The following is a 12,500-nucleotide window of genomic DNA, read 5'->3' on the forward strand; positions in this document are numbered from 1 at the left end:
CCGGTTCTCCAAGCCGGACCCGTAGGTATCGTTGTGTGCTCGCTCTCATTGGCCCGCCTAACCAGAAAATGCCTGCGGTACACCCATTTGGATAAGAGTGCACGCAGATGCGGGCCTCGACGGCTACACATTTCCTCGGGCGGCCGCCTCCCGGCCTCCGTGGAGCGCGGGATGCACGGTCCCATCGACAAGCCTCTCCCGTTTTTACCGTGGCGTCGCGGTTCACCACGGCGGGCGGGTCGGTCTCCTCCGCATAAAAAGGGGGACCCCCGCTTTTTGTTCCACGAAATCGCACAAGCTTTTTTCGCATCCACGGTTTGCCACCGCACACCAAAATGCCGATCCGGCTGCCTACTTTAGCCAACAGGTGGAGCCAGGCGCGCCGTACTTGCGCGGCACTTCCCACGTCCACCGAAGTCGGTGCCAAGGACCACTTTCGGCGCCGGAGCCGCGTACGAGCCTACTCGAGGCGGAAGAACGAAGCCAGCAAGGGCCTGGCCGCAAGTGCGTTCAATTGTCGGGACGTCCAAGTCCCTCGTTCTTCCGTGCTTCCTCTTTCGGCAAGTCGTTGCGGCACCTTCCCAAAGCGCGCAGACCCGCTAATCGCGACGAGCGCGACGTGGCCGTGCCGCCTTTCCCTCGGCAGCAAGCAAAACGCCTGGCAACGTCGACGCTCCCCTAACCGCGATCTCGCACCGTGTTTCGTGTGGCGAATTCAAAAGCCGGCCGGCGCTGCTGCAACCATTACGGTCGGTACGCATACGCCGCGGAGGGCGGGACGGTCATCGGAGCGTGCGGTTCCTCCATCGAGTACTGCGCACCTCGGCCGTCGCATCGCCGTGCCATGACCGGCCGCGCGTCAACGCGAACCGGTGCCAGCGAGATCCCTCGCCTGCAAGAACCGACCGGCAGCCTCCGTCACCCGAGGACGCGGAGGCGCTTGCCGCGGACGGCGGGACGGTATGCACTGGTGCACAGCGGACCCGTCACATCGCCAGTTCCTTGACCGACCGCCGACGCTTGTGCCGTTCCTCTCGTACTTGGCAGTCGCCGCGCGATTGTCGGGTCTCGTTCTTGCACGCTCGAACGGTCGGGAGGGCACTCGGCTGGCGTTTCGGGAACGCGCAGCCTCGCCTTCTACCGACGTAACCACGACTCGCCGTTCGCGCTCCGCCGCTCCTGTTTACAGTACTAGGCGGTCCCGCAGCGGTCGGGTCGCGCATTTCGAGCGCTTCGAGCCACGGTGCAGTGGCGGGTCGAAAGCCGACCTATGAGTGCGTTGCGCCGTTTGTACCCGCGTCCGCCACCTGGCCGACCGTCCAAGGTCGCGGTGTTGGCGTCCGCTGGGCGCAACAATTTGTCACGGGGTGCCGCTCCACATTCAGGCAGCCCCGTGGGGAAAAGCCGACCCCGCGTCCAAACGGGGTCAGCGGCAGAAAGTGTCGGGCGCAGACGCAGCTGAGGCGCTCACCCTTCACAATCCGTTAATGATCCTTCCGCAGGTTCACCTACGGAAACCTTGTTACGACTTTTACTTCCTCTAAATGATCAAGTTTGGTCATCTTTCCAACAGACCGGCGCAACCGAAAGGCCGCGCCGGACATCGGTCCGAAGACCTCACTAAATCATTCAATCGGTAGTAGCGACGGGCGGTGTGTACAAAGGGCAGGGACGTAATCAACGCGAGCTTATGACTCGCGCTTACTGGGAATTCCTCGTTCAAGGGGAACAATTGCAAGCCCCTATCCCAATCACGAAAGAAGTTCCACGGGTTACCCAGTCTTTTCAGACAGGGATAAAGACACGCTGCTTCCTTCAGTGTAGCGCGCGTGCGGCCCCGGACATCTAAGGGCATCACAGACCTGTTATTGCTCTGTTTCGTGCGGCTAGGAGCCGCTTGTCCCTCTAAGAAGGTTGTAAGGTGCTGGGAACCCCGCACCTATTTAATAGGCTAGAGTCTCGTTCGTTATCGGAATTAACCAGACAAATCGCTCCACCAACTAAGAACGGCCATGCACCACCATCCACCGAATCAAGAAAGAGCTCTCAATCTGTCAATCCTCCCAGTGTCCGGGCCGGGTAAGTTTTCCCGTGTTGAGTCAAATTAAGCCGCAGGCTCCACTCCTGGTGGTGCCCTTCCGTCAATTCCTTTAAGTTTCAGCTTTGCAACCATACTTCCCCCGGAACCCAAATACTTTGGTTTCCCGGAAGCTGCCCGCCGAGTCATTTGAGTAACTCAGGCGGATCGCTGGTTGGCATCGTTTATGGTCAGAACTAGGGCGGTATCTGATCGCCTTCGAACCTCTGACTTTCGTTCTTGATCAATGAAAACATTCTTGGCAAATGCTTTCGCAGTAGTTCGTCTTGCGACGGTCCAAGAATTTCACCTCTAGCGCCGCAATACGAATGCCCCCGTCCGTCCCTCTTAATCATTACCTCGTATTCCAAAAACCAACAGAACAGAAACGAGGTCTTGTTCTATTATTCCATGCAAGTTTATTCAGGCGACTCGCCTGCGTTGAGCACTCTAATTTTTTCAAAGTAAAAGCACCGGCCATCTCGAGGCACACAATGAAGTGCACCAAGAAAGAACCGGCATGATGTTCAGTCCGAGCCGTCGCATCGGGTAGATGCACTACTCGTCTGGAACTGAGATCCAACTACGAGCTTTTTAACCGCAGCAGCTTTAGTATACGCTATTGGAGCTGGAATTACCGCGGCTGCTGGCACCAGACTTGCCCTCCAATTGATCCTCGTTAAAGGATTTAGAGTGTACTCATTTCAATTACGGGGCCTCAAAAGAGTCCCGTATTGTTATTTTTCGTCACTACCTCCCCGTGCCGGGAGTGGGTAATTTGCGCGCCTGCTGCCTTCCTTGGATGTGGTAGCCGTTTCTCAGGCTCCCTCTCCGGAATCGAACCCTGATTCTCCGTTACCCGTAACAACCATGGTAAGCAAGTAACCTACCATCGAAAGTTGATAAGGCAGACACTTGAAAGAAACGTCGCCGGCTCGTGGCCATGCGATCAGCACAAAGTTATCCAGAGTCACCACACAATACGGGCCGAAACCCGATCGATCTTGGTCTAATAAAAGCACCCGTTACCCAAAGGGCTCCAGGCTCACTGCATGTATTAGCTCTAGAATTGCCACAGTTATCCAAGTAGGAAGAAACGATCTAAGGAACCATAACTGATTTAATGAGCCATTCGCGGTTTCGCCTTATTTCGGCATGTACTTAGACATGCATGGCTTAATCTTTGAGACAAGCATATGATTACTGGCAGGATCAACCAGGTAATCGTTCGACTGCGCGTCCGTCCTCGCCCTCGGCGGGCCGGACGCAGTCTGTGTGCGGCGGAGGCCACCTTCAGGCGCCCCAACACGCTTATTTTGCACTCCGAGATGACGGCGTTCGAGCTCGCTACGGCACAACCTTCCCGAAAGACGAGTGGGAGCCGTGCGGCAAGAAGCACGTTCATGCTCGCTCTTTTTCGTTGCATCGACTCGGTCGCGCCGTGCGGGTTGCCCAAGCCCGCTGCACTGTCGGTGGACCGGCCGGAACTAGCAACGGAGCCGAGACTGCAAAGCCGCCAGACGACGGGTCACGCCCGCGTCTTCGGCGCTTTCGCATCTGAATCGCCCGAGGACGACACGGAACACACCTCGATATCGTGGTAAAACGGCACCGTCCGACAACCAGCCCCTAACGCATCAAGCGGATGAGGCTGCAGACGACTGCCGTGGATTCCCCTGGAGCAGACCCGAGGACACGCTTGACGAGGCCGAAGCCCGCCGCATATCAGACACCCGGTCGCTTTCGCGTACGCCGCTCACGAGAACCCCCACATAATAGCAGCGATAAGTACCCAGACCTCCTTGGGCCCTAATACGAGCGTACTCGAGAAAATTTCACCGCGGGTGTGCCCCGAAACGTGTGGCATGTTGAGCGTGCCACAAGTCTACGTCGCTCTCAAACCCGCCGAGGTCGTAGAATTTGCGACCCTACTCACGAAATTCCCACCGAGGATACGGCCGCAAACGTACCGCACCTTGGGTAGGCCACGAGTTTGTGCAACACTACGCTGACGGCACAGCACCGAGGTCGTGCGCGCACGCACGGGAAAATTCCGCCGCGGTTTCTGCCGAAAACGTGAGGCACCACGACTCTCCGCAAGTTCGCGTCGACTGCGAAAGACCGAAGTCGTGAACGACGTGTCCGCTACTCGCCGCCGACACGCTGGACACCAAACGTACAACGACTCGACGGCGTCGTAGAGGCCCACGACGCGGTTTTCCTTAACGACGTCTCGGCGTGGCACCGACAGGTTAGAACGGCCGACCAACGTTCCCTGTCCGCCGTTCGGCTCAGTCGAAGGGCTCGGCGACTTCGGCAACGCTGCGAAGCCGCACGGTGACGCACGCCATGTCCCCATTTTTTTTTTTCTTTCTGCGTCTGCCGGGGTGCCCCTATAATAGCAGCGATAAGCACCCAGACCGCCGTGGGTCGCTCGCCCCGGCTGACGTGGTTTTTCGTACTCCTGCGGCGGTCGCCGTCAAGCACGTCCAAATACGCTACTTTCGTGGGCGCATTCACGCTCTTTCGCTTCGCCGGAGTGCCAGCACTCACTCTGCCAAAAACGGCGAACATCCGAGCGGCGGTTCCCACTTTTGCGTCGGCGTCGCAAACCCCGCCCCGGCAGACGAGGTTTGCCGTACTCGTGCGACGGTGGCCGGCGGGCACGTCGAAAGACGCCGATATCGTGCGCGAATTGGCGCACCTTGGCTTCACCGGAGTGCCGCCACTGACTCCTCCAAAAACGGCGAAGATCCGAGCGGCGCTTCCCACTTTCGCATCGGCGTCCCGAACTCCGCCCCGGCTGACGCGGTTTACCGTACTCGTGCGACGGTCGCCGGCGAGCACGTGGAAAGACGCCGATATCGTGCCCGAATCGGCTCCGTTCGGCTTCGCCGGAGTGCCAGCACTGGCTCGGCGAAAGACGACGAACATCCGAGCGACGGTTCTCACTATTGCGTACGCGTCGCAAACCCCGCCCCGGCAGACGCACTTTGCCGTACTCGTGCGACGGTCGCCGGCGAGCACGTAGAAAGACGCCGATATCGTGCCGGAATCGGCCCCGTTTGGCTTCGCCGGAGTGCCAGCACTCACTCGGCCACAAACGGCGAACATCCGAGCGGCGGTTCCCACTTAGCCGTCGGCGTCCCGAACTCCGCCCCGGCAGACGCGGTTGCCGAGCTCGTGCGACTAGCGACCGCGAAGCCGTCTCGCGACGCCGCTTTCGTGCGCGGCTCCCACTGCGACCTGGGTCACCCGAGGTCGACGAGCAAAAAAGAATGTCGAAAAAAATTTTTTTTTTTTTTTGCGTCTGCCGGGGTGCCCCTATAATAGCAGCGATAAGCACCCAGACCGCCATGGGTCGCTCGCCCCGGCTGACGTGGTTTTTCGTTTTCCTGCGGTGGTCGTCGTCAAGCACGTCCAAACACGCCACTTTCGTGGGCGCATTCGCGCTCTTTCGCTTCGCCGGAGTGCCAGCACTCACTCTGCCAAAAACGGCGAACATCCGAGCGGCGGTTCCCACTTTTGCGTCGGCGTCGCAAACCCCGCCCCGGCAGACGAGGTTTGCCGTACTCGTGCGACGGTGGCCGGCGGGCACGTCGAAAGACGCCGATATCGTGCGCGAATTGGCGCACCTTGGCTTCACCGGAGTGCCGCCACTGACTCCTCCAAAAACGGCGAAGATCCGAGCGGCGCTTCCCACTTTCGCATCGGCGTCCCGAACTCCGCCCCGGCTGACGCGGTTTACCGTACTCGTGCGACGGTCGCCGGCGAGCACGTGGAAAGACGCCGATATCGTGCCCGAATCGGCTCCGTTCGGCTTCGCCGGATTGCCAGCACTGGCTCGGCGAAAGACGACGAACATCCGAGCGACGGTTCTCACTATTGCGTACGCGTCGCAAACCCCGCCCCGGCAGACGCACTTTGCCGTACTCGTGCGACGGTCGCCGGCGAGCACGTAGAAAGACGCCGATATCGTGCCGGAATCGGCCCCGTTTGGCTTCGCCGGAGTGCCAGCACTCACTCGGCCACAAACGGCGAACATCCGAGCGGCGGTTCCCACTTAGCCGTCGGCGTCCCGAACTCCGCCCCGGCAGACGCGGTTGCCGAGCTCGTGCGACTAGCGACCGCGAAGCCGTCTCGCGACGCCGCTTTCGTGCGCGGCTCCCACTGCGACCTGGGTCACCCGAGGTCGACGAGCAAAAAAGAATGTCGAAAAAAAATTTTTTTTTTTTTTTGCGTCTGCCGGGGTGCCCCTATAATAGCAGCGATAAGCACCCAGACCGCCATGGGTCGCTCGCCCCGGCTGACGTGGTTTTTCGTTTTCCTGCGGTGGTCGTCGTCAAGCACGTCCAAACACGCCACTTTCGTGGGCGCATTCGCGCTCTTTCGCTTCGCCGGAGTGCCAGCACTCACTCTGCCAAAAACGGCGAACATCCTAGTGGCGGTTCCCACTTTTGCGTCGGCGTCGCCAACCCCGCCCTGGCATACGCGGTTTGCCGTACTCGTGCGGCGGTGGCCGGCGGGCACGTCGAAAGACACCGATATCGTGCGCGAGTCGATGCTTCTTGGTCTCGCAGGAGGGCCGCCACTCACTCCTGCAAAAACGGCGAAGATCCGAGCGGCGCTTCCCACTTTTTCGTCGGCGTCGCAAACCTCGCCCCGGCAGACGCGCTTTGCCGTACTCGTGCGACGGTCGCCGGCGAGCACGTCGAAATACGCCGATATCGTGCCCGAATCGGCCCCGTTTCGCTTCGCCGGAGTGCCAGCACTCGCTCGGCCAAAGACGACGAACATCCGAGCGACGGTTCCCACTATTGCGTACGCGTCGCGAACCCCGCCCCGGCAGACGCGGTTTGCCGTACTCGTGCGGCGGTGGCCGGCGGGCACGTCGAAAGACGCCGATATCGTGCACGAATTGGCGCTCCTTGGCTTCACCGGAGTGCCAGCACTCACTCGGCCAAAAACGGCGAACATCCGAGCAGCGGTACCCACTTAGCCGTCGGCATCCCGAACTCCGCGCCGGCTGACGCGGTTGCCGAGCTCGTGCGACTAGCGACCGCGAACGCGTCTCGCGACGCCGCTTTCGTGCGCGGCTCCCATTGCGACCTGGGTTACCCGAGCTCGACCAGCAAAAAAGAAGGTCGAAAATTTTTTTTTTTTTTCTGCGTCTGCCGGGGTGCCCCTATAATAGCAGCGATAAGCACCCAGACCGCCGTGTGTCGCTCGCCCCGGCTGACGTGGTTTTTCGTACTCCTGCAGCGGTCGCCGTCACGCACGTCCAAATACGCCACTTTCGTGGGCGCATTCGCGCTCTTTCGCGTCGCCGGAGTGCCAGCACTCACTCTGCCAAAAACGGCCAACATCCGAGCGGCGGTTCCCACTTTTGCGTCGGCGTCGTAAACCCCGCCCCGGCAGACGCGGTTTGCCCTACTCGTGCGACGGTCGCCGGCGAGCGCGTCGAAAGACGCCGATATCGTGCGCTAATTGGCGCTCCTTGGCTTCTCCGGAGTGCCGCCACTCACTCCTCCAAAAACGGCGAAGATCCGAGCGGCGTTCTCCACTTTCGCATCGGCGTCCCGAACTCCGCCCGGGCTGACGCGGTTTACCGTACTCGTGCGACGGTCGCCGGCGGGCACGTCGAAAGACGCCGATATCGTGCCGTAATCGGCCCCGTTTGGCTTCGCCCGAGTGCCAGCACTCACTCGGCCAAAAACGGCGAACATCCGAGCAGCGTTTCCCACTTTCGCATCGGCGTCCCGAAGCCCGCCCCGGCAGACGCGGTTTGCCCTACTCGAGCGACGGTCGCCGGCGATCACGTCGAAAGGCGCCGAATTCGTGCACGAATCGATGCTTCTTGGTCTCGCAGGAGGGCCGCCACTCACTCCTGCAAAAACGGCGAAGATCCGAGTTGCGCTTCCCACTTTTTCGTCGGCGTCCCGAACTACGCCCCGGCTGACGCGGTTTACCGTACTCGTGCGACGGTCGCCGGCGGGCACTTCAAAATACGCCGATTTCGTGGGCGCATTCACGCTGTTTCGCTTCCCCGGAGTGCCAACACTCACTCTGCCGAAAGCGGCGATCATCCGAGCGGCGGTTCCCACTTTTGCGTCGGCTTCGCAAACGGCGCCCCGGCAGACGCGCTCGTGCGACGTACTCGTGCGACGGTCGCCGGCGAGCACGTCGAAAGACGCCGATATCGTGCTCGAATCGACCCCGTTTCGCTTCGCCGGAGTGCTGCCAGTCACGGCGCAGAAAACGGCGAACAAGTGTTTTTTTTTTTTTTTTCCTAGAATTTGTGTTATAGAAGGCACATTTGATATCGGACGATAATTTTCAACTTTATCACGCGCACCGATTTTCGTGTAGAGGTTTGCAAGTTTATGGGAATTTCTCCACTTGGAATAATGCGATTTAGTAGTACTACGAGAACTTCATGGATGTACTCAAGGGTACGGGGCAAGTCAGTTACGTCAACACCTGCAGATTTTTTACACTTCAAACTGAAAATTGTTGGTTGTGAGTCCTCGTGTGATATTAAAGGCCGATTCGCTAACACATAGAACAAAGAAAGAAAGGAAGAAAAAACGCCCGCGCTCGCTCAAGAAACCTGGGTTCGCAACAAGTGGCAACAACAAGCAACCGAGCGAGTGCGCCAAAACCCGTGGCGGCCGAACAAACGCGAAGTCCCAACCGCGTCAGCCGGGGCGGCACGGGACAGGAAAAATCACTTCAGCCGGGGCGGCGGGGCACCGAATAAACCTCGTCACCTCGTCGCAGGATAAAAGAGGAAACAAAAAGTCTAAACAGCGTCTGCTGGAGCGAATGCGTAATAAAACAACAACAACAACAAAAAAAAAAAACACCCGCGCTCAAGAAGTCTGCAATCACCACAAAAGGCGACTGTGACCGAGCAGCGTCAGCCGGGGCCGTGCGGAAACGGAAAAACCGCGACTACCGGGGCGTCGAGGCACCGAAAAATCCACTTCAGCCGCGGCGAAAAAAAAAAACAAAAAGAAAGACGGAGGGGGGGGGGGGGAACCACGTCTGCCGGGGCGAAGGAAAAAAAAAAAACGCGTCTGCCGGGGCGAGCCCGGGTGCGGCACCACCGGGAAAACTGTGGCAAACAGACATGGCGATCGAGTGAGTGGGCCGCCAGCCAGGCTCAGCCAAAAAGTGCAAAGTCCGAACTGCGTCAGCCGGGGCGGCAAAAACCACGTCAGCCGGGGCGGCGCAAAAAACCGCGTCTGCCGGGGCGGCACGAAACCGCGTCAGCCGGGGCGGCGCGAAAACTGCGTCAGCCGGGGCGAAAGAAAAAAAAAAAAAACGCGTCTGCCGGGGCGAGCCCGGGTGCGGCACCACCGGGAAAACTGTGGCAAACAGACATGGCGATCGAGTGAGTGGGCCGCCAGCCAGGCTCAGCCAAAAAGTGCCAAGTCCGAACTGCGTCAGCCGGGGCGGCAAAAAACCGCGTCAGCCGGGGCGGCGCAAAAAACCGCGTCTGCCGGGGCGGCGCGAAAACCGCGTCTGCCGGGGCGGCGCGAAAACTGCGTCAGCCGGGGCGAAAGAAAAAAAAAAACGCGTCTGCCGGGGCGAGCCCGGGTGCGGCACCACCGGGAAAACTGTGGCAAACAGACATGGCGATCGAGTGAGTGGGCCGCCAGCAAGGCTCAGCCAAAAAGTGCTAAGTCCGAACTGCGTCAGCTGGGGCGGCAAAAAACCGCGTCTGCCGGGGCGGCACGAAACCGCGTCAGCCGGGGCGGCGCGAAAACCGCGTCTGCCGGGGCGGCACGAAACCGCGTCAGCCGGGGCGGCGCGAAAACTGCGTCAGCCGGGGCGAGCCCGGGTGCGGCACCACCGGGAAAACTGTGGCAAACAGACATGGCGATCGAGTGAGTGGGCCGCCAGCCAGGCACAGCCGAAAAGTGCTAAGTCCGAACTGCGTCAGCCGGGGCGGCAAAAACCGCGTCAGCCGGGGCGGCGCGAAAACCGCGTCTGCCGGGGCGGCACGAAACCGCGTCAGCCGGGGCGGCGCGAAAACTGCGTCAGCCGGGGCGAGCCCGGGTGCGGCACCACCGGGAAAACTGTGGCTAACAGACATGGCGATCGAGTGAGTGGGCCACCAGCCAGGCTCAGCCAAAAAGTGCTAAGTCCGAACTGCGTCAGCCGGGGCGGCAAAAACCGCGTCAGCCGGGGCGGCGCAAAAAACCGCGTCTGCCGGGGCGGCACGAAACCGCGTCAGCCGGGGCGGCGCGAAAACTGCGTCAGCCGGGGCGAAAGAAAAAAAAAAAAACGCGTCTGCCGGGGCGAGCCCGGGTGCGGCACCACCGGGAAAACTGTGGCAAACAGACATGGCGATCGAGTGAGTGGGCCGCCAGCCAGGCACAGCCGAAAAGTGCCAAGTCCGAACTGCGTCAGCCGGGGCGGCAAAAAACCGCGTCAGCCGGGGCGGCGCAAAAAACCGCGTCTGCCGGGGCGGCACGAAACCGCGTCAGCCGGGGCGGCGCGAAAACTGCGTCAGCCGGGGCGAGCCCGGGTGCGGCACCACCGGGAAAACTGTGGCAAACAGACATGGCGATCGAGTGAGTGGGCCGCCAGCCAGGCTCAGCCAAAAAGTGCCAAGTCCGAACTGCGTCAGCCGGGGCGGCGCAAAAAACCGCGTCTGCCGGGGCGGCGCGAAAACCGCGTCTGCCGGGGCGGCGCGAAAACTGCGTCAGCCGGGGCGAAAGAAAAAAAAAACGCGTCTGCCGGGGCGAGCCCGGGTGCGGCACCACCGGGAAAACTGTGGCAAACAGACATGGCGATCGAGTGAGTGGGCCGCCAGCAAGGCTCAGCCAAAAAGTGCCAAGTCCGAACTGCGTCAGCCGGGGCGGCAAAAAACCGCGTCTGCCGGGGCGGCACGAAACCGCGTCAGCCGGGGCGGCGCGAAAACCGCGTCTGCCGGGGCGGCACGAAACCGCGTCAGCCGGGGCGAGCCCGGGTGCGGCACCACCGGGAAAACTGTGGCAAACAGACATGGCGATCGAGTGAGTGGGCCGCCAGCCAGGCACAGCCGAAAAGTGCTAAGTCCGAACTGCGTCAGCCGGGGCGGCAAAAACCGCGTCAGCCGGGGCGGCGCAAAAACCGCGTCTGCCGGGGCGAATGCAAAAAAAACAAAGAAAAAAGCCCGCGCTTAATCAAAAGAAAACAAAGAAAAAAGCTTGCGCTTAATCAAAAGAAAACAAACAAAAAAAGTTCGCGCTTAAGCCTGGCGGTGGAACCACCGGGGCAAACAGACCTGGCGATCGAGTGAGTGGGCCGCCAGCCGGGGTGAGCCAAAAAGTGCAAAGTCGGAACCGCGTCAGCCGGGGCGGCGCGAAAACCGCGTCAGCCGGGGCGGCGCAAAAACTGCGTCAGCCGGGGCGGCACGGAAAAACGAAAACCGCGTCAGCCGGGGCGGCACGGAAAAACGAAAACCACGTCAGCCGGGGCGACATCAAAATGAGGAAAAAAAAAAAAACTGCCTTAGGACACCTGCGTACACTTTCATGCGTTTGGGCATATCTCTCTGTAACACGCGCGCCCCTCGTTACGCGCGGCACTCTGTTTTCTCCGACACCCATATTTCGGCGGCATGTGGCACGCGCGCCCGTCCCTACGCACGGCACACCGCAGTGCTTTCTCGATATTTTTCTTTTCCTCCAACACCGTCATCTATAGGCTTTTAGTGACCTGTTGCTCGTGGCAAAAGTTCGCTAGCTCTGACACCTCTTGCATGCGCACCGTTTTTGCGCACGGTGCTATGCCGCAAAGCACGGCAGTCGCATGCGTTTCTCTCAGGCACCTCTTTTTTGACACAACGCTGTGGTGCTTAGAAACACACCCGCCGCTTTTGCGCACAGAACTCCACCGTACAGCACGGTAGTCACGTTTGTTCCACACGAACAGCAGTGTGCATCGTGCTACGACACTTTGAAAGCTTTTTCTTCCGAGTCTCGACCGCGCTGTTCCTTTCGTACTTGGCGCGGTTTTGGGACCAGCTTTGTTTTAAACCCCTACTGCGCGCCGTTCCTTTCGTACTTGGCGCGGTTCAGGGTTTGTTTCGAGCCCTTAGCCGCGCTGTTCCCTCCGTACTTGGCGCGGTTTAGGGTCGAGCTTTGTCTCGAGCCCTCTCCGCGCCGTTCCTTCCGTACTTGGCGCGGTTTAGGGTTTGTTTCGAGCCCTTAGCCGCGCTGTTCCCTCCGTACTTGGCGCGGTTTAGGGTTTGTTTCGAGCCCTTAGCCGCGCTGTTCCCTCCGTACTTGGCGCGGTTTAGGGTCGAGCTTTGTCTCGAGCCCTCTCCGCGCCGTTCCTTCCGTACTTGGCGCGGTTTAGGGCCGAGCTTTGTCTCGAGCCCCTACCGCGCGGTTCCTTTCGTACTTTGCGCGGTTTAGGGTCGAGCCTT

General features: G+C 60.3%; 1 non-coding gene across 1 annotated transcript; it reads right to left on the bottom strand.

Annotated features, from left to right (window-relative positions):
* Positions 1-1,485: 1,485 nt before the first annotated feature.
* Positions 1,486-3,300, bottom strand: LOC142795081 (small subunit ribosomal RNA). Its single transcript, XR_012892742.1, has one exon. It is a non-coding gene; the product is annotated as a small subunit ribosomal RNA (ribosomal RNA).
* Positions 3,301-12,500: the final 9,200 nt, after the last annotated feature.

The sequence above is a fragment of the Rhipicephalus microplus genome, unplaced genomic scaffold (genome assembly GCF_043290135.1).
Source record: "Rhipicephalus microplus isolate Deutch F79 unplaced genomic scaffold, USDA_Rmic scaffold_542, whole genome shotgun sequence".
Taxonomy (NCBI): Eukaryota; Metazoa; Arthropoda; class Arachnida; order Ixodida; family Ixodidae; genus Rhipicephalus; species Rhipicephalus microplus.